This window comes from Diceros bicornis, chromosome 4, assembly GCF_020826845.1.
Source record: "Diceros bicornis minor isolate mBicDic1 chromosome 4, mDicBic1.mat.cur, whole genome shotgun sequence".
In the NCBI taxonomy this organism is placed as follows: Eukaryota; Metazoa; Chordata; class Mammalia; order Perissodactyla; family Rhinocerotidae; genus Diceros; species Diceros bicornis.
Genome location: NC_080743.1, coordinates 41663429 through 41685517, shown reverse-complemented (window position 1 = coordinate 41685517; position 22089 = coordinate 41663429). Strand labels below are relative to the sequence as shown.

At 38.4% G+C, this 22089-nt stretch overlaps 3 pseudogenes; 2 read left to right on the top strand and 1 right to left on the bottom strand.

Moving 5' to 3' along the window:
• LOC131401036 (calcium-binding mitochondrial carrier protein SCaMC-2-B-like) overlaps positions 1–22089 on the top strand; it is a 39946-nt pseudogene that overhangs the window by 4974 nt on the left and 12883 nt on the right.
• On the top strand, positions 2570–3955 carry LOC131405019 (transcriptional repressor CTCF-like; annotated as a pseudogene).
• LOC131405018 (iron-sulfur cluster assembly 1 homolog, mitochondrial-like) lies at positions 10464–16074 on the bottom strand (annotated as a pseudogene).

The following is a 22089-nucleotide window of genomic DNA, read 5'->3' as shown; positions in this document are numbered from 1 at the left end:
GCATCACAGAATCTACTAATAGTGATAATAGTGACATATTTTGAAAGTAGTGCTGATAGAGCTAGTTGGTTAATTGGATTTGGAGTGTGAGGTAAAGGAAGAATTCAAGAATGACTTCAGGAGTTTTGGTTTGAACAGCTGGGTGGATGTTGGTGCCATTTGCTGAGATCAGGGAGAATTGGAGAAGTAGTGCAGTGGAGTGAGTGGTTAATCAACAGTTCTTGGTTTGGACATTTGACGTTTCCTTTAAGCATCCAAGTGGGTATAGCAAGTAGTAGTTTTGTATTTGGGTCTAAATCTCAGAGGAGAAGTCAGAGTTAGAGATGTGCATCATCAGCATTGTATATGTAAAGCTTTGATATTGGATGAGTTTCCCTAGGGAGAGAGTGTGTATCGAGAAGTGGTCTGAGGACTGAATTCTGGATCATTGCAATGTTTTGAGGTTAGGAAGAGGAAGAACCAATACAGGAGACTGAAAAGAAGCAATTAACGAAGTAGAAGGGAAATCAGGAGAGTATCGTCTCTTGGAAGCCAGTGTGAGTAAAGTATTTCAAAGAGGGAGTTATTACATAGAACTGAGAGGTCTGTTGAGAGGTCTTATAAGATGAAGACAATTTAACTATGGGATTTGTCGAGATGGAGAAGTTTCTAACCTTGAATAATTTCGTGTATGTGTGTACCTTGTTGTTGATTGTGTCTCCGAGGAAAGTGAGAGGGCCAGGATCCTGACTTGCTGAGTGCTTGACCACTTCCTATGCTAGTAATACACATTAAAGTCATGAGGGATATACAAGGCAGAGGACACTCTGAGCTGGGGCTTTGGTTCTAGATCCCTATTTTATCCCCTTCTGTGATGAGAGAAGCTGTGCTGGACTATAGGTGAGCCTCAGTCTTCTTGCCTTCTGAACAAAATCTAGGCCAGTGTGTCTCAAAACTTGAATATATATGCCTATATAATACCTTTAAAGAAAAACTATTCTTGTACTCCCATAGTTATCATGTTACTTATATTTCTATAAATATAAAAGAAAGTATAAAATCATTATGCTTATAGCTCTTACATAACTATAAATCCTAACAAATATATAAATTAAACACAAGACTATAAAAACCACTGAAATTCTAATTACTAACATTGATTTAACGGGACAACTAATAGTGTTTGGCTAAAACTAAATTTCCACTTTCTTATGAATATTCTAATTGGTAAATTTGTTTGAGTTAAGCATGCTTAAATTATCATGTGTTTGCTCAGTTCTCCCCCACTTTCTTTCTTTGAATACTATGAAACCTGTCATTCATATGGTGGGCTCTGATGTCACTGGATTTCACTTGGCAAAAAAATGCATTATTGCCTATGAGGTGAGCCTCTGTTCTTTTTTCCTTAGGCCTCAACAAACTGGTATTACTTGATGCTAGTGTGTAAACACAAATACCCAGGGGCAATGAAATCTATATTTGTCATTAATCATAAGGTGGATATCTGGTTGCTTATGCTATTTGTCTTCAGATTATCTTCAAAACGAAAACACAAAATTAGAAAATTCTCATAGAAAACACTCAGACTCCTGGGAGTTTGAGGATTTGGGGCAGAGAAACCCTGATATTGATTACAGGCAAACTTAAGCTGCCAGTGCCTTCTCTCTTTTCCTCTGGGCTCCACTTTGTTTCCTACAGGCCCCTCCAAGGCAAGGGGTGGGGGGTGCCTCTAGGCAGGGCCTAGAAAACCAGCTGTATGTAGAGTTTACCAAGCAGAAAGAAATGTGCATTTGTCAGAGTTCTATTTATAATCCTTTTACTCCTCCCAGTGAAACTCTCCTGTCTTGGTCTACATCAGTGCTCTTACTCCTTTAGGAAGAACAGGTAGTAAAGTAGGGGGAAGAAAGCTTTCCTTCCCTCCCTGCCACCCAAACCTTTCTACTATGACCTCTGGAACTTTCGTTTTATGGTTAACAACCTCTCTAAGCACTTAACCCTCTTCACAGGGCCTTGCTTCCCCTCCTGTTATTACTGAAGCAGCTCTTTCTGAGGAGCCCTCTTGCAGCCCTCTCAGCGTTGGAGTCCCTCCTCCTCTTCCTTCTTATAAAACCAACTGCTTCCTTGAGGCCCACGCCCGCTGCCATCTGACCTAACCATCGACTTGCTGATCCACTATATATACCTCTCGCTCACTGACGGCTTGGCACCTGCTCACAGCCTTCATCTCAACTCCAGATCCTTACATCATCCTGGGCGACTTCCTCATCCACTTCCACAGATGATCCAGACAATTTCCAGGCTTCCTAGCTCCTTGACCTTATATGTCTAGGGACCTTCACCTCCACACCACTTCAGCATCTCTCTCTCATGGCCCCACTGAGTAAATTTCCCTAATAAGACTAGAGCCCACCTAATAGGGTAGTTGTGGAGATTAACGAGGTAAGACTTTATTTTAGTCCAGTGAGGACACATAATAATCGTCACTTAGTAAATGTCAGCAGTTATTATTGCACTAATTTATATCCACAGGGTTGGAGGGTGGTGGAAATAGGGCAAAAAGATTTCTGTTTCTACAGGTTTTACCGCGCGTATGGGAGACTGCGACACTAGCAGGGGAATGTGGCGGGGAGGCTCTGAGGAGGCCCGGCGGTGTGAGCCGCTCCTTCCCTGCAGCGGTCCCTGCAGCGTCGCCGGGTGGGCGCTAGGAGCCAGGCCGCCGCCAGTCCCCGCGCAGACGCACTGCGTCGCTGCCATCTTGGTCCGCAGCCTCTGGGCGGCCGAACGGTTCGCAGGGTGGCTGGGCTCGCGGCGGCCGCAGCAGCCGGGGTAGGCGTGGAGGCGTGCGCTCCGGGGGGAGGGGCGACGCGAGGAGCGGGGGGTCGCTTCGCCCGAGGCCGCAAGATGTCTAAGTGAGCCGGGCATCAAGAACCGTATCGCCATGGTCTTTCGTTTCCACAGAGTAACTTTGCAGGGGTCGAAAGGTAGTTCTCCCACAGGCTCCGACTGCGATATGGCCTTGGTGACCGGCGGGCGGTCGGCTGGGCAGCGCGGCAGCCCACGTGCGGCGGGACGGCTTTCAAGTGCTGCGAGTGCGACTGCGCCGCGGCCGCGCCCCGCAAGCTGGAGGGCCACTGCCGCCCGCTGGGCGAGAGGCCCTTCCGCTGCCCTGTGAGGCCGTGCCGGCAGGGACAACTGCAAGCTGGAGAGGAGCGTGGTCGCTCACACGGGCGAGAAATCCTACGAGTGTTGCGTTTGCCACGCTCGGTTTACCCAGAGCGGTTCTATGAAGGTGCACATTGCCCAGAAACACACCAAGAATGTGGCCAAATTTCACTGTCCCCACTGGGACACGGTCTTAGCCCGAAAAAACGATTTCGGCGACCATTTGCGAAAGCAGCATCCCCAGATGGGGCAGGGCAAGAAGTGCCCGTACTGTGATTCTGTGTTTCACGGGTGGTATGCCTTCGGCCAGCACCAGAAATCTCGTAAAAATGAGAAGCGCTTCAAGTGTGACCAGTGCGATTATGCATGCAAACCAAAAGAGTACATGGTCGTACACGAAAGAACCCATACTGGGGAGAAGCCTTTTAACTGTAGTCATTTTGACAAGGCCTTCCGTAATGCCAAGCTCCTCAGAGTACACATCAGATGGCACCACGACCCCAAATTTACCCCTAGCATCTCCCTCTGTTGGAAGTGTGGAAAAATATTTGCATCCCGGAGCAACTTGGCAAACCATGATTGTATCGGCCCCAATGACATAGAAGGGGAAAATGGAGGAGAAAACGAGAAGAGTAAATGCGTAGCAAAGAGAAAAATATCCCCTCAGAAGGAGGGCTCCTCAAAGAGTGCAAGTCCTGAGACCCGCCTGGCTGACAGTGAAAAAGAATCGGTTATGGTTGAGTGAATGGGAACCACAGGTGCCGCTGGAGACTAAGCGAAAAGGACTGCTGCTTTCCCACTTAGCCCTAGCCCGTAGATGTTTTTTTCAAGCAGAAAAAACCGGGACCCTGAGGCAAGGAGAGTTGAATAAAAGAAAGAACCCGCTGCAGAGGCAGGCGTGGTGAAGAGGAGTAGCCTTGTGGCAGAGATTTTTAACCTTCTTTCCAAGGCTGCTTGGAGAGGGGGCTGTGCTTGCTGATTGATACACCCAGGGTTGTCTTTAAAGAGCTCAAACATGAATTATTTTTCTTTCTTTAGCTTTGGGAAATGTATTCTTTAGTTTGTTTTACCAAACATGCTGAGGTCTGTTAGAAAAATGTGAATTTTCTAAAATTTACTCTCTGATGTTAGTAGATAGCCTATTAGGATAACCTTTTTCCTTAATCATTTACTATGAGTTGCTTAGAGTAAGCAATACATTGATGGTCCAAGGACAATGCTTTGCTAGACGGATATGGAGCCATTTAAACTAGCCGTTCAATACAGGTAAACTGCACCATAGCTGCCACACAGGTTCCCAAATACTTACTTCTTCTTCCCAGGAGAGTTCCTATTGGAAAATACAGACTTGAGAATACTTAAACTTTTATTTTTTTTTTAACTTTTGTGTACAGATGCTTAAAATTCTAAGCTGTAATTTTTTTTTTTTGTTATTGATGTTCATTGTTTACCCTGTTTCTTCGTGACTCAAAGTAACCACACAATGATTCTTATGGGTACCATGGTAAAATAGTGGATTCATTTTAAAACTGTGGATTCACTTACAGTATTAATTATTTGATGCTAAATTCCAGAATTTAAAAAAAAGGTATTTTTTTGATTTTATAACTTTTGTATAGTCCTTTTTTATTGTCTTTTTTATCTTTTAAGGAAATTTCAGGGGCTGAAAGCACTTAATCACATACATACACACAACATACAGAACTTTAATTAAAATGAAGTGAGTTTAAAAAGTTCACCCACAACTTCATGAAATGGCATACATGCTATAAAATTTTGAATTCAGCCAGCCTCTTGTCTAATAATGTTACAAACCATACAGATAAGCTACTGGCTGGTCACATGACCGTTGACACAGCAAGCAGAAGAGTGACAGAACTAGTATTTATTGATCATTTACCATGTGTTAGGTACTGCCTTATGTACTTTACATTTTCTGTTTCATTTTATATTTGTGTTTTCTGTGCCTCTTGTAAAAAACGGGGGGGTTCTAAGTTTCCCTTTAATCAAAATTCTGATTCTAATTTGAATTCTTAGGATAATGTAGATCACCTGGAGAAATGAACCTCATTCACCCTTGGAGAAATTAGCAAACTCTTATTTTTTAAAAACAACTGATACTTCTGCATTTTTATATGCCTTGAAAAAATAAAACTGTTGTCCTTCACTATAAGATTTCATTGTACTACTTCAAAAAGCTTTCTTCATTTTAGCCTCTAGTTTTGTGACGTGCTAGCAAATGTAATGCCTAGGAAAGCTAGCAAATGTAATGGGTAGGAAAGCATGTGGTTCATATATGTGTATTCTTAGCACTGATGTATGACTTTGTCAACTTTATTCTACAATAAAAATGTATTGAGTGAGCAGATGTGATTAATGATGGAATGCAAATGAAGTATGGCAGAAAGTTACTCAGTAATTAGAATAATTTCTAGAAATTTAACTGTAGTAGAATAAAAATGCATTTATTGGCAAAGGAGGAAAAATTAGATGTTTGAAGCCAGTAGGTAGAAGATGCTACTTAACAATTCTGATATAAAAGCATTTAAAAGGTTCCAAGGAGAAGGAAATATTTTCTGATCTATCTTACTCCAACAACATCTATGTGTACTTAAATTCCATGGTACACACAACATAGCATCTTAGGAATACTGCAAATTGACCAGCTTTCTAAAGGGAAAAAAAATGTACATCTTAAGAGCTTCGTTAAACAAACACTACAAAAGAAAATTGTAAATTGCTTTGGAAGCTTGTCCAGCAAAAGGAATGGAAGAGGAATAGGTGAAATTGGTAGAGAAGGGCTAAAAATTTCAGGAAAATAAACAAATAAATGGAAAAAATTTTTCAATCTTGTATAATACTATTTTCTTTTTTTAAGCATTGTAAATACATCAAGCATACCTTTATAAATTATGGCAAAATTTGGGGACAAACTTTAAATTTTGACTGTGATATCCTAAGATTTAATGTGAAATTAAAAAAGTGAGACCTTTATAATGATGAATAATGGTAATTCTGCCAATTTATATTTATGTGCTTCTAGATGTTTTGGATTTCTAAGAAGTTTGCCAATATTTAAAGCAAAGGAAAAATCTAGTTGAAATATGTTTTGTTTCGCTTAGCAGTGAGTAGATGGTATGCCATATCTTGATAAGTAAGAAGGTTCTTCACCTCCTTACAATTAATTTTAGTATTATACAGGATGAGGAATCACTGAAAGACATTCTAAATAAATCCCCTCCCCCTTCACCTCTCTTTTTTTTTTGTGAGGAAGATCGGCCCTGTGCTAACATCTGCCAATCCTCTTTTTTTTTTTTCTGCTGAGGAAGACTGGCCCTGGGCTAACATTCGTGCCCATCTTCCTCCACTTTGTATGGGACGCAGCCACAGCATGGCTTGCCAAGTGGTGCGTCATGCGCGCCCAGGGTTCCGAACCGGCGAATTGCGCCACCAGGCCGGGCCCCTTCTTCACCTCTTAAAGGTGTAATGACTTAGTTATCTTCTTATGGTATGAGAACAAAACATTATTTTGACAAACTTTGCTACCATATAAATGATGTGTATAATATTTTCCCCCACATCTTTGTTTTCCTTAGAATAAATTTCTAGATGAGTAATTCTAAGGTCAAAAGGTATGACTATTTTTAAGGGTCTTAATACATACTGCAAAATTATTATCTAGTTAGATTGTACCCATTTATTGACATATATGAGAATGCTTGTTTTCCTATGCCCTCACCAACAATGGGTAATTTTTAAAAATTATTTCCAATTCGATATGACAGCCAGCATGTTAATATACTTTATGGCCATAATTTCAAATGATACAATTATTTTATCATGCCCTCTGGTCTTAACAGCAGAGATTACTTTTTGCTTATAATTTTTTCTTTTTTTTTTTTTTTTTGCTTATAATGTACTTCTTTTTTCTTTTCTTTTATATATACTGAAATTTATCAGTGTTTTTGTTTTTGGTTTCGTCTGTCCAAGTTTGATTCTAAATAGTTAACTTTAAATGTCAACAGTAGTTTTTATCTTTCCTGTGTATTTTTTGTCCTTTAGCACTTTGTATTCAATTTCTACCTGTATAGATTATTAGGTTCAGGTATGGGAAATAATATTTAAGCCAACAAACATAAAAAGATATTTAATTTCATTAATAATGCAAATTGAAACAAGGAAATACTTTAATTTCTCTCTCCTTCCTTCCTTTCTTCCTTCCTTGTCGATAAGATTGGCAAACATTTGAAAAGTTTGATAATTTTCGGTATTTGTCATAATGTGAGGAAGCAGGCACACTCTAATATTTTTGATGGGAACATAAATTGGCATTCCCTTTTTGGATGGTAATTCGGCAGTATCAAATTTACAAATGTACATATCCTTTGATTCAGCAATTCTCTTTCTAGGAATCTATGTTACAAACAATTGAAATTCAAAGATTATAATTTCACAAGAATATTCATTGTAGCATGTTTTGTAATAGTAAAAATTTGGGAACAACTTAAGTGGCAAACCATTCTTAAGCCATAGAATGATTTAAAAAATCCAGAAAATATATTTTTTTTTATATTATGTCTCCACATTTTTAAGCTTTATTCAACAAGTGTTTATTGAGTATCTGTTGTGTGTCAGAAGCTGTTCTCTGTGTTTGGGATGGAGCAATGAACTAGACAGACAAAGTCCTTATTTCTTGGGACTTATGTTTTAGTGGGAGAGGCAAGCAGTAAGCAGATAAACAAGATCATTTTATAATGGTCTCTAACTACATAGACCTCTCCGACCTCATCTCCTGTTATTCTTCCTCTCACTCACTCTCTCCTTTGCTCACTGTATTATACTGCTCCATCAATGTTGGCATTCTTGGTGTTTCCAAACACATACTAGGCAGGCTCTTGCCTAGAGGCCTTTGCACTTGCTGTATCATCTGCCTGGAATTGCCTTTCTCCAGATACCTGCACAGCTCCTTTCTTCTTTCAGATGTTTATTTGAATGTCACCTTCCTGTGGAGTCCTTCTATGACCCACCATTTAAATTGCTAGTTCTCTTCCCCCTCTCTCTCTCTATTTCTTTCTTGCATTATTTTTCTGCTTAGCACTCTTTGTTGTCTAACATACTATATATTTTATTTATTTACCTTGCTTATTGACTAGCTTCCGCATTAGGATGTAACCTTTATTAGGGAAGGACTTTTTGTCTTTATTTTATTCCTTACTGCATCTCTAGCATCTAGAGCAGGCCCTTGCACATAGTAGATGCTGAATAAATATTTTTAAAGTGAGTGAAAGAAATCAAGCTAATAATATAGTGTAATACAGTTGAAAGAGACTGGAAGGGAGGCTGTTTAGATGGGATGATTATGAAAAGTCTCACCCAGAAGGTAACCTTTGAGCCGAAGCCTGAGGGATGAGAAGGAACTAGTAGTGTGAAGATTTAGGCAAAGAGTTTCCAGGCAGAAGAAACAGTGCAAATTCCTGAGGTGGAATGAGCTAGGAGGGTGTAGTAAGGAGCAGAGTGGTAGGAAATGAGGTCAGAGAAGCAGCTGAGCTTTTGGGGCCCTGTAAAATGGTTGGATTTTATTCTAAAATGAGAGCTCTTGGGAGTAAGGAGACAGACACTCTGATTGGCATCTTTGAAATATTCTGGCTGCTGAATAGAGGATAGACTGTAAGAGGGAAAGGGGTCAGGGGAAGAGGGCAAAGGGAGAACTGTTAGGAAGCTATTGTGAAAGTACAAATGAGATGATGACTTGGACACAGGTGGTAGCAGCAAGGATGGAGAATAGATTCAGGATATATTTTATAGATGTGGCTGATAGGATTTACTTTTTTTTTTTTTGAGGCCAGTTTTTTTAAATGGCCACTTTAATCTCTACATACGTACGGTAGTGCACAAATTATAAGTGGATTGATAATTGTATTACAAACTCATAAGCATTTACATAAAGCTACTGCTCTAGGTTTTGGTGCATTTGTTCCAGGTACTTTAGCAAATATGACAAACCTAAAGGAACTCAGCTACTTCAATTCATGAGACTCGGCTTTCAAAAAAAGCTGTGTGTCATCTCATAGAACACTTAATATGTCAAACACAGAAGAATCAATAACTAAATGACAAAAGGAACACTGTTAAAGAAAAGTTGGTGATAAAAATGTTAGGATAAAATATTAGGTTTAAAAAATTTAGCCATTGGACTTAGGATCCAGAAAGTATATGCAAATTGGGAATTTTAAGAAAAGACCCCCAAGTTCTGCTTTGTGATTACTACTACATTCCAAGAGAATAATTCTGGGTTGCTACAATGTCTTCCCTGCTAGTATAAACCACTGTTTCATAGTTCTAAAGAAACAAGATGGTAATTCACATAAATGGGTTTTAAAATAATATTCTTCTCACTCAAATTAAAATAAAACTAAATATGATCTCCATCAAATTACAAAGAAATCTTATCAAAATGTTGACCAGATAAAGACGTCAGACGACCCAGTTACCTTCACTGACTGCCTCAGAGTGCAGAGTTGGCATGTCATCCACAAGGAAGGGGAGATGTGAGTAGAGTCCCAGCTCTGCTCCTATCTAGCCTGCAGTGTGAGGGGGACAAAAGCCCTTCAGCTTCCTTGGGGTTTTGCATCCTCAGAATTGAGGGGGTTGGGCTAGATGGGTTTTAAGAGACCTTTCAACTAAAAGGACCTAAGTCAGCTTGAGATCCCATCTTTGAGCAGACATTTAGGGTGGCAAAGAAATGAGTTAAAAATGGTGGGTGAAGTATTTCTTACCTTTTGATCCTATCAGTGTGGTATTCTGTACTACAGTTCAGAAATCTTTGCCAGAGAGTTTCATCTAATGGCTGGTACTGCTAAAGGATAAGCAAATGAGGCATCTGACAATGAAATTTTTGATAAATATGTAGAAAGGCCATGCCAAGTTTGGATAGAAAAATAATGTGCCACCACGTCACACCAGCAGTTGGGACTTCCTGCCTCTGAATTTTAAGAACCATCAGTCTGGTCGGGAGATGCACGTTCAAGCTATTCAACAAGATATAGTGAGTGCACATCTATTAAGAATATGTTTCCTGAAATCCTCCCAGGAAGGCGACTTGAATGAAACTGATTCTAACAGAAAGGATGCAAGAGAGTTAAGTGCAGGGTAGGATTTTTTTCTTTACAGAACAGAAAAATGACCCAAAGAGAGAGATGGCTTCTCATTTTCTGTCCCCTAGAAAGAAAACAATTATCACTTCTTCTGGAATCTAACACACTGGCTTCATTTTCAAAATGCATCACTTTATTTTCCTCAAAGGCAGCTCTACATTATAAACCTTAAGCACGTGATAGTCGTGTGATTTCTTCAGTAAACCCAGGGTTTCCACGAGCTTTCCTGGAGATGACAGCTGGAGTAGTCCCAAGGAGTCTGGTATTAAAGCTTTCTCCACAGCCACACGTTCCTTTGACGTTTGGGTTATTGAACACAAACTTACTGGATAATTTGTCTTCAACATCGTCCATTTCTGTTCCTAAAAGTGTTAGCTGTGCTTTCTTTACCGTGAACACTCTGAGTCTGTCTTGAAAAACTTCTTCATCAGAATCTCCTTTTGTCTTTGTATATTCTAGAGTATAAGAAAGGCTATTAGAGCCCCAGGTTTGGACATCAACTTTCACACCTATGTGTACAGGCTTAACTTAAAGAGGTTGTTTATCTTGTTTACTGGCTGAAGGTGTCAGGGTGAGGGCAGCCCAAATGGGCTGCAACTTCCTCTTGTTCACAGCCCAGACAGTGGCCTGAACTAATGAAGCCAAAATCCTCACCGTCCTGGTGCTCTGGTGCCTTTCTCCATGGAAACAGTGGGCGCCTTGATGAGGATTTACTGCTGAATTGAATTCTTAACATTAGCATTAAGTTTTCAGCCATGTTATAAACAGTTGCTTACATTTAATTATACATTGCACTCTTTCTTTTCTCATAATGTTCCTTTTATCCCATGTTTTCCTCTTTCTTGGATTTATTTTTCATTTTATTGGAAGTCCATCCTCAAGAAGTCTCTCCAGAGTTTGAGGGTAACAATCTTAGCATATTCCAAACTGGATTTACTTTGATCATAGTTGAATGTTAGTTTGGCTGGGTATCAGCATTTAGTTTCTAAATAATTTTCCATGACAACTTTGAAGATATTGCTCAGTTGTTTTTTAATATCCAGAGTTGCAGATAATTAAGTTTGATGCTAATCTGATTATCATTCCTTCTTTTCTCCTCTCATTCTCTCTCAGGCTTTACGATTTTTCTGTTCACTCTTTTTTTTTTTTTTTTTAACAATTTTTTATTTTTTCACCAAAGCCCCAGTAGATAGTTGTATGTCATAGTTGCACATCCTTCTAGTTGCTGTATGTGGGACGTGGCCTCAGCATGGCCGGAGAAGCAGTGCGTCGGTGCGTGCCCGGGATCCGAACCCAGGCCGCCAGCAGCGGAGCATGGGCACTCAACCACTAAGCCACGGGGCCGGCCCCTCTGTTTACTCTTAGAGTTTTGAAATATTCCCAAGATATGTCTAGATCATGAATACTATTTCTATTTGAAGACTTTTGTCTTTCTTCTAACCATGTCTTTCCTTTCATGCTCTTCCTAGAACTTCTAATAAATGAATTTTAGATGTCTTGGATCTTTCTTCCAAGTCTCTTTATTTTTCTTTCATCCTTTTCAGCTCTCTCCTTTTGCATTGCATTCTAGGAGGCCTTCTTGGCTTAGTCTTCAGCTTACTAAATGGCCGTTCACCTGTGCATTTTGTTAATAAAACCATTGTTGAATTGTTTATTGCTATCAAATTTTTATTTATAAGAACTATTTCTTTTTGTTTTTTCTAATGGATGTAACCTTCGCTCAAGTCTTATACATATCTCTTTTGCTAAGTGTTTCCTCAGGAGTAGTTCTTCCACTAACTGAGGGTGGTGCTTCCTTCATGCTATTGGTGATTCTTGGTTGTCTAATTTTGTTGATGAGCTCTGGACTGAACAATGTTGGTAGCCAGAGTATAGTTTTAGCTGAATTTTCCCCCCAAAAGGGACACAAACTACTAATGGTATAAGAGATGGCTTTAGATTATACTCGGATGCTATAGAAGCTAACATTGAATCCAAAGGTAAGAAAGTGACTCTCTTTTAAATAATTTTTTCAGTCTTCATGATGATCTTGAGCAGAAAGTCTCAGTTTGTTGCAGTGTGGCTTTAACATCTCTAATACTTCATAATCCTCCTCTAAAAGAAGAAAAAGGGCAAGCCTCAATTTCAGAGCCTTCAATAAGGCAATGATATTTAACTAGAATCTAATCCCTTGTTTTGCTTTTATTGTATTATTTCCAGCTTTATTGAGATATATTGACATATAACATTGTGCAAGTTTAAGGTGTAGGATATGATAATTTGTCCATGTGTATGTTGTGAAATGATTATCACAATAAGGTTAGTTAACACATCCATCACCTCACATAATTGCCGTTTTTGTGTGTGTGGTGAGAACATTTAAGATCTATGTGTTAATTTTTTTGAACATCTCTATTGAGGTATGATTTACATACTGTGAAATTCACTTATTGTTAAGTGTACAGTTCAGTGATTTTTAGTAAAAATGATACAGTTATGTAACTGTTACCATCATGTGATTTTAGAACATTTCTATAACTTCAAAAAGAAAGTTCCATTTGCAGTTTCCACTCCCTTTCCCACCCCTAGGCAACAACTGATCTGTTTTTTGTCTCTATAGATTTTCCTTTTTTAGAAGTTTCATATAAATGGAAACAAACAATGTAGTCCTTTGTGTCTGGCTAATTTAACAGCGTATTTTTGAGGCTTATCCATGTTATAGCATATATCAGCAGTTTTTTTCCTTTTTGTTTATTCCATTGCATGGATATACTACAATTGTTTATCCATTCAGTAGTTCATGAGCATTTGGATTGTTTCCAGCTTTTGGCTGTTGTGAAGAATACTGCCATGAACATTTGTATATAAGTTTTTGTATGGCCATATGCTTCTGTTTCTCTTGGTTAGATATCTAGGAGTGGGATTGCTGGGTCATTTGGTAAGTGTGTGTTTAACTTTTTAAGAAACTACCAAACTGCTTTGCAAAGTGGCCGCACCATTTTATATTCCCACCATCAATGAGGGTTCTGTGTTCTCCACATCCTCTCCAGCAGTTGGCTTTTTTGATTACAGCCCTTCTAGTGGATAAGTAGTGATATCTCATTGTTTTTAATTTGCATTTCCTTAATGACTGTTGTTGTTGAGCATCTTTTCATGTGCTTATAACCTTTCTTTTATCTTCTTTGGTGAATTGTCTGTATAAATCTTTTGTCCATTTTTTAGTTGGGTGAATGTATGTTTATAGTTACCTTTGATTTATGGCAACTCAAACTGGTTTTCTAGTTGTAGTAGTAATATCAAGTTTGCTTTAAAAATAAATTTGTTGTAAAAAGTGGATCAATTAAGTGAAATATATTAAGTAAATTATAGGTTACTCTTTATCACTTTGTTATGGCAAAAATTGTGAAGATGATAAGAGAATGACATAAATATCTAAAAGCAAATACTTCATCAAGGGTAGGTGTTACCCAGAGTTGATGCCAGCCCTTTTCTCTTTCTCTACAGCTCTCTCAGTGATTTCATCTACTCTCATAGCTTTTGATCTGTCCCTCCACTGATGTTATCTAAGTTCACACCTCTATGACCTGTATTTGAAAGTTACACATATATTATCTACTGTCTGCTAGACATCATGAAGATACCTCACCAGAACTTCAAAGTCAACATGTTTCCCTGCCTCCCACCTCTCCCCAGTGTTTCTCCCGACTTCTCTGTTTTGGGGTTCTCACCATTTTATAGCCCCTGAAGCTTAAACTCAAGAACTTAGTCCTGCATATCTCTCTGCCTCTTCGTCTTTTCCTTAACTCAGAATGCCCCAAACTCTTTTTCTCGCTAACCTGACTACTCTCAGAGAAGGATCTCACTATGCACCTGGCAACCCAAATAGCATCTTTAGAGTTCTAATTCCTCTCTTTCCCTTACCCTCTATATTGTGTCAGTGATCAAGTTACCTCCCACCTTCTAAAAATCTTTTGTGTCTTGCTCCCCATTGCCGTTCCTACCACCTTATCCCTAGTTCAGAGGTTCATTCCTCCCCTGGATTTTTGCAGTAGCCCCCTTATTGATCTTTTTATTTTTTATTTTCTCTCTCTCTCCCACCAAAGTATACACTGGAGTAACCTTTCTAACACTGATCATGGCACTCCTCTGCTCAAAATTCATCAATAGAGCACCATCATTTACAGCAATAGTTCCCAACTTGATGAGGTTTGCTATAAACAAGAACTGACTGTACTGTTATTTACCTATTATTTTAAGTAAATGGATTATTTGTATGACGAGAAATTTATTTTAAAATAAAATCTTGTAACCATACAAAAACTAGTAGATTAAAAGTAAGCATAAAATAAACAAAATAAAAACAAATTAGTGTTATTAATTTCCGGCTAAATACTATATTGTCTGACACAGTTGATCCTGAGGCTTATACTCTGATTTTTTTTTAAAGTTGGCAAATATTGAGGCACATTAGCAAAAAACTGAGATGTAATCAGAAGGATTGAAAGGTAATTGAAACAGGAATAATTTTCTCACACTCTGATTTAGTGTTATTTAATACTGTTTCCATGTAAACACCATATATATTCCACTCATTGGGAAACACTTACTACAGAATTAATTTGAAGTCCTTTTTGTGGCATATAAGTCCTCTCATGATAGCTCTCCTGCCTACCTTATCTCATACTTTTCTCCCTTGCATTTTTTCCTTAGCAAATTGGAACTCTTTAGGGTTGTTATGAAGATTAAATGAGTTTATACATATAAGGTGCTTAGAAGTAAGTGCTCAATAAATATTAGTTATTATTATCGCTATCATTATTATTGTGTTTCTTTCTAATTAACATATGTTCTGCCTGCTTGCAAATACTGTCACACAGTCTTGACATGTTGTCTTCCATTTCTCTGCCCAGCTAATGCCTATTTTTCTCTGCGTGTCTCAACTCAAGCGCTCTTCCTCTGTGAAGGCTCTCCTGAAGCCCCGCAAACTCCGCTCTGCCTTGAATATGTTTCCTTTATGTCACCTGACACATTTGCTTTGGTTATGTGAGTGGTCTCCACTAGTCTGTAACTTCCTTCAGGCAGGGACTGCATCTTCTTGTCTTTTAATCCCTAGCAGCTAGTCCAGTGCCCAGCTCACAGTATTTTTCAATTCAACAAATATTGATTAAGGGCCTTTGTATGCCATACTTTATGCTAGGCATTGATGGTACAAAGATGAACAAGACGTGGCCTATGGCTTTGAGGTAGGAGTCTGCTGGAAATATATATGATGTGCATTTAAAAATTATGATTATTGGGGCTGGCCCCGTGGGGTAGTGGTTAAGTTCGGCATGTTCTGCTTTGGCGGCCTGGGTTCGTGGGTTTGGATCCCAGGTGCGGACATACAACACTCGTCAGCCATGCTGTGTTGGTGACCCATTTATAAAGTAGAAGAGGATTGGCACAGATGTTAGCTCAGGGCTAATGTTCCTCATGCAAAAAAACCCAAAAACACTGAGGAAGATTGGCAACGGATGTTAGCTCAGGGCTAATCTTCCTCAGCAAAAAAAAATTATGATTATTAATTTTTTATTTAAAAAAGCATAACACCCCAGTGAGATTTGAACATATACTCTTGTTTCATGTGGCTAGGGCTTAAACCATTAAGCTGTGGATCATAGTAGAATTTCACATATTTTATCTCATTTGTTAATAGAGTGTGAGGTCTCTGATGGCCAAGACTGTTTCTTAGTATCTTTAGTCTCTCAAGGTACTTGGCATTCATTGTTACCTCAGGTAAATACTTACTTATAAGATTCATAGTTATTTAGAATGACATGGTGGCTATTTACGCTAGTATTGCACAAATTAAAAATCATTTAATGTACTTAACCCTGTAGCTGTGACTGAAAAACTAGGACAATGGATGCTGATGGAAATCTCAATGAGTATGAGTGAAACGTGCCAATGTTAGCATGGTATTGTGACTTAACTTGCAAGTCTCTGCTATGAGTTTCTTCTTTCTTGTAGGACATTTTTAAAGCTGGAGATGCCAACAGTGATTCACGATTGGACTTTGAAGAATTTATGCAGTACCTTCAAGACTACAAGAAAAAAATGAGGCTGGCATTTAATAGTCTGGACAAAAATAATGATGGTGTGTGTGTGTGTTTTATCCACAAGTAGCTTAATGTGAATAATAACTGTCTGTGCTAAAGGATGCTTTTACCAGCCCTTAACTTACTCATACTATCAAAGATTCAATTATTTCTATTACCTATCTAGCAGTAATTTTTTAATTTCTAAGAATAAATATATACATTGTATTTATTAGTATTATAATTTCTGTGTGGGTATCATCTTTTTAATAAAATAATTTTTGTCCTCTGAATTTAAAACTACTTGGCTTAGGGAGTAGCCCTGTCTACTCTTTTGCAATATATGAGCTGAAAGTACCACGGTAGTTTAAACAATGACAGTTTTTTTGCTGATTTTGAAAATATTTCAGTTGCAGGAAAGTTAGATAACACAGAAAAGCTCCTGAAAGAAAGTAAAAGTTACTTGCAACCCTGCTGTCTAGAGATAAAGTTTAGCATTTTAATATGTTTTTATATTTCCTTCTAGACTTTTTGTCTGTTTCTTTCTTGGTTTCTCTCTCTTTCTTTAAATGAAATTGCAGTCACATGATATATATAGTTTGGTGTCCTATTTTTTTCTTTTAATATTATAATGTAAGCATTTTCACTTCATTTAATAGTATTCACAGACATAATTTTTAATGACTGACATAATCCATTTGTGAGGAGACTTATCTAGTCATTCCCATATTGTTAGACATTTAGGAGGTTTCCAATCTTTTACTCTTATACATAGTGCTGTGATCAATATCCATGCTGATTTGCAGAGGACAAGTATACTCTATTTTTATTACAAACCCTTAAATCAAAGAGACTGAATGTGAAAATAGAATGCCACTTCTATATCCATATGAGGCTAATCCACCATGGGTAATTAGAACCTAATTATACCCTATTTAAGAAACATATATGTTAATTTTTAAGTTCTGTGAAATCTAATTTTTGTTAATTGAAAAATTATAAGTGTACCAGAACAGCTATTTAAAGGATTCTGCTGATGGATTCTTGGGTAAAACAAAGTATAACCTGAATGTCACAGGCCTTAGGGACCTGAGCACAAAAGTGGTTACATTTCCCTTATCGCAGGGTTCCTGGCTTCCATTTATTTTCCAAAAGGAAGTTTAGGCCTTTCTGGGCCCTCCTACTGAAATAGTACCCAGAAACTTTGAAATATTACTTACTAATGTCTGTAAATTAGACCTGGTCATCATTTGCTGCTGATCTAGGACTGATAATTCTCCTCTTGTGCTGTTCTGGAATTTCGCTCTGTTATTGATGGTTACCACCATGATCATCATTTTTCAGCTGAAAATCCACTTTGTCAGATAATCAGTAAAATCAGAGTGCCATTAGTAAAAATATAATGCTACTATTGTCCCTGGTAAAACTGCAAATCACCGCTTGTAGCTCTAGGTAATAATAGAGAATATTCTTTCTGAGGCAAGAGGGAAATCCCTAAGTAATGTAGTGATTAGCAATATAGACCCTTTAATTTCTGCCTTGACTAGTCAAACTGGAACATCACAGCTCAGCCCCCAACGTCCTGCAGAGGTACTATTCTGGTAGACCTACTGTCCGAATTCCCACTGGCTTCATTTGTTTTGAGCACCTGAGCTGTGACCATAGATATGAAGCTCTACTGTTGCCATCAGGGCTGCCGCCCACGTGGACTGCAAAGCTCAGGCTCTGCAGCCCTGCAGAGGCACTGCTCTGATTGAGCTGCCTGCTCCCTGTGTCGTCATTGCTGCTGCCTCAGTGACCACCTTTGTGTAGAGCTTAGTCAATTTACCTCGGTCAGGATGCTTTTTGTGGGTGGGAAAGGAAATACCTCCTCTGTTATGGGTTGAATTGTGTCCCCCTAAGAAAGATATGTTGAAATCCTAGCCCCTAGTTCCTCAGACTGTGACCTTATTTGGAAATAGGTCTTTACAAAAGTAATCAAGTTAAAATGAGGTCATTGGGGTATGCCCAATATCTAATATGACTAGTGTCGTATTAAGGGGAAATTTGGACACAGAGACAGACATGCACAGAAGAAGATGATGTGAAGAGGCCATTTGATGATGGAGTCCGGATTGGAGTGATGCATCTACAAGCCAAGGAACATGTAAGGCTGCCAGAAGGTAGGAGAGAGGCGTAGGTAAGGCTGCCAGAAGGTAGGCGAGAGGCGTAGAACAGATCCTTCCCTGGCATCTTCAGAGGGAGCATGGCCCTGCCAACACCTACATTTCAGATTTCTAGCCTCCAGCACTGTGAGACAATAAATTCCTCTTGTTCTAGGCTACCCAGATTCTGGTACTTTGTTACAGCAGCCCTAGGAAACTAATATACTCCTCCATTTTGTTATGCTTAATCAGAAGGTGTTTGATACCAGAATATTTTGGGCCTCAAAGTACAGCTTTTTCAATTCGTATGAACATGCAGCCACTTTCTCCCAGAGTGTACAAGTGCTTCTAGATTGGCTAGGATAGAGTAATTTCTGGTATCAGGTGTGTGTCATTGACCTTGGAGCCATTTCCCCCCAAATCCTATCACTGTAACTGGTCCACTGCATCAGACCTTTTCCCCTCTTGTCCTTCCAACATCACTGTTCCTCTTGGGACTCTCCCAGTTCGTCATGCATTTATATGTGTTAAGCATTAATAATAGACAGGATTCAATTTTTACCAGCCCCTCTCTGTCCCTCAGGAGGCTTTCCAGGCCTCATGCTGATCTGTGGAGGCAAGAGGATACATATGGGCTGGTTTACTATCACACTCACTAGCTGGAAGCATTCAAGCCCCAGTGTGAACTGATCTGTTTAACTTCTCTCACTAAGAAGTATCTGAGCCCCTGCTTCTGTTAAGCCAAAATGTTCATGGAATGCTGTTATAAATATGTGAATGAAGTAATTTTTAAACATAATTTCATCATTAAGATTCTTTTTTGGATGGAATTTTTTGGAGATTGAGGAAACTGAGACAAGAACTAACATTTTATTGGACTCTACTGTCTGCCATGTCTGTTTTAGCTACTTTATCTTCTATATCTTATTTTGTCTTACACAATCCTCACAGCAGCTACATTTTACAGATGAGAACACTAAGGCTGAAGAAGGTTAAGTAATTTTGCTTTATATTGGCTATCCCAGTGAACCACATCTCCCAGGACTTATGCCTTTGTGTAGCCCTGAAACACATTGACCTGGGCTTGGCCATTTGACCTGCTTCAGCCCTTAGGACATTAGCAAGGCTTGATAAGTACTTGCACACTGGGGCTTGTCCTCTTGGAATACTCCCTCCTGAATACCCTGAGCCAACAGAAAAGAGATCTAGCTACTCAGCTGGATACACCACATGGTGAGAGATGCCCATTTACTCTTCAACTGTTCCACATTCCCATCTGAGGTAACAGATATGTGAGTGAAGCCATTTAGATTTCCAGCTACAGTCAAAACCTCCAGATGATTGAATTCACGTGAGTGACCCAGGCAAGACCAACAGAAGAACCGAAGAGTTGAACCAAGCTCAGATTGCATACTCATGATCAAAGACGTTCTTTATAAACCACTAAATTTTGGGATGATTTGTTACTTACCAATAAATCAGTGGTACAGGAATGGAATATTTTGTATTTCTCCCTGGAATTACAACGCCGGAAGGGCTGCAGTTCTTCTCTTCATCCATTTACTGTTATTCCATCAGATCCATTTCAAGTCCATCTTCTCAATGAAAGCTTGTTGCATATAATTAAAGACAACATTGAATCTCTCTTTCAATCCATAGGACTTGATTATATTCTGGATGACGTTACCTAATTTTTTCCTACATCTTAGCTTTAATTTTTAACTTTTGTAGGGTAAGGGTTACTTAATATATTTTAGTTCAATGAAGTAAACAGTTTTTGAGCACTGTATGTGAGCTAGTGCACTAGGAACTATGTTAACAAAGGTCTTTAGAGACACACAGTTTTGGGTGAAGTAAGAATAAACATACATAGCCGTATAGAAGGTAGACTATGATAATTGCTATAAAAGTGACACGGGGAGCTTAATTGTGCCCAGGGGCAATTTATATTTGTGCTGGGTGGATATATAAACAGAATTGAAAAGAAAGGGTTTTGTGAGCACAGAATAGCTTGAACAAAGGCAGAATTGGGAAATTGCCAGACAAGGTCAGAGCTGGTTAATATGGCATTTCAAGTTTGGTGCTAACTTACTATTTTTGGTGGAAGATTCCACTGATATATAGCATATATAGCAACATGCATAAATTATAAGTAAAAGCTCCGCGAATTTTCCCAAGGTGAACATACAACATGAAAACAGCATCCAGATTAAGAAGCAGAATATTACTAGCATCTCAGAAGCATCCCTTTTGTATCCCCTCCAAATCACTCCCACTCTCCAAAGTAGCTATTATCCTGCTTTCTAATATTATATGTCAGTTCTCAATTTTTGTTAAACAAATAAGTGTACTTTGCTCATACTGTACCTTTTGTTGAAATGCTGTTGTTTCTGTGGTGGTCTCTTGTTTATCCTTTATAGTACTTCATTTGTAACTTTTGTTTTTTACTCTTTTGTTTATCCTTCCATTGCACTTTATTCATAACTCTTCTATACATTTAGCACAGTGTGATATATTTTTAAAGTAATTACTGTACTGCATCCATACAAACTAGTAAACCACTTGGAGGGTGTTTTATTAATCTTTGGCTTCTCTCATATTTAGCATAGTGATTTGAATAGTAGACTTTCAAAAATTTTTTTTAAGTTATTGAATTCATGAGTATAGTGTTTATAGATTATAATGGGATATAAGGCAGAGGATTCAGCTTCCCCAATTGAAGAAAACTTTCATTTCTAGGCTTAGGAATAAACCAGTGAATTCCACCCTGTGGAGCTTGGAACACTAGGGACCTTGGAGTCATTGCAAAGAATCTGAGATTCTAAATATGAATACTGGCTTTGTCTATGGCCTAAACAAATAATATGTCTCATACATATGTGTACTATTTATAAATGTATGCAGATGCAGCTATGGTTCGTAAAAGACAAATTGAAGATGTGACTGAATTTATAGTAGCTTTTTGACGTTACGTATTTTTCAACTAGGTGACACTATAGTTGATTTTTTTTAACATAAGAACGTTGTTCTCGTATTTTAAAGATTGGGTATCCTCAACTATTTGTTTTACATGATAGAGGAATCAAAGATTTTTTGGACTTGGGGAGTGACATGGTTAGATATGTGTTTTAAAGTTTGAGGAGAATATGGAATACTTAATTTTTCCTTTACAACATCCAGCAATGTGTGATTGAAATGTGTAGTAGGCTTGTATTAAATATATTAGTTCATTTGAGTTATTTAAATAGGACATGGTTGTGTTAAGAAGTTTGGTGTTGTATTTTATTTTAAGTATGTTGTTTCTTTTAAAGCTTACCTTTCAAAATGTTGAGTGGCCTTATTTTCATGTGCTTGAATCAGATCTTCAGAATTAGCTTTTTAATTCTTTCCAAGTAGGTACAATAATCAAGATCTATTATAGATTTGCAGTCTTTTATTGGAAACCCTTGGAAACCCTTGGGGCTAGATGTGTTTAAAAATTTAGAATTTGGATTTTAGAAAAGCAATACAGTGCTTATATGATATATTATGTAATACTCCAAGTGGAGTCTGGGGTACCACTGTGCAATTATATACATGAACATTTCTTCAATG